Here is a 396-nt window from a genome sequence, read left to right on the forward strand (position 1 = left end):
TTTGACTGTTTTTGTTGTATGAATTAAATAAAATGGTTCTGCATGCATTGAGATAATGCATTTTATTTAAAAGAAAAAGTATTCACAAATGAATTTTATTCAATTTTAAATTAATTATTTTTCAAAAGATGATATGGATTTCTTTGTGTTTTCTTCATCGCACATGTTAATTCGGAAAATAAATCAAAACACTTTTTTTTTATCATAACCAGGTATTGAAGATACTAATTGAAAAGAACTATTCATGAATAAATGAATGATCAATAATTATTTAATTTAAATGCAGTAATACGTAACAAAGAATGGAAAGTATAATGAACGTATATATACTGGGCGTCAATCTTGGAGGATAAGTGTATCAATTTTTGAGGATTCAGAAGTTCAGAGCAGATTTAA

Source organism: Argiope bruennichi, chromosome 7, assembly GCF_947563725.1.
Source record: "Argiope bruennichi chromosome 7, qqArgBrue1.1, whole genome shotgun sequence".
In the NCBI taxonomy this organism is placed as follows: Eukaryota; Metazoa; Arthropoda; class Arachnida; order Araneae; family Araneidae; genus Argiope; species Argiope bruennichi.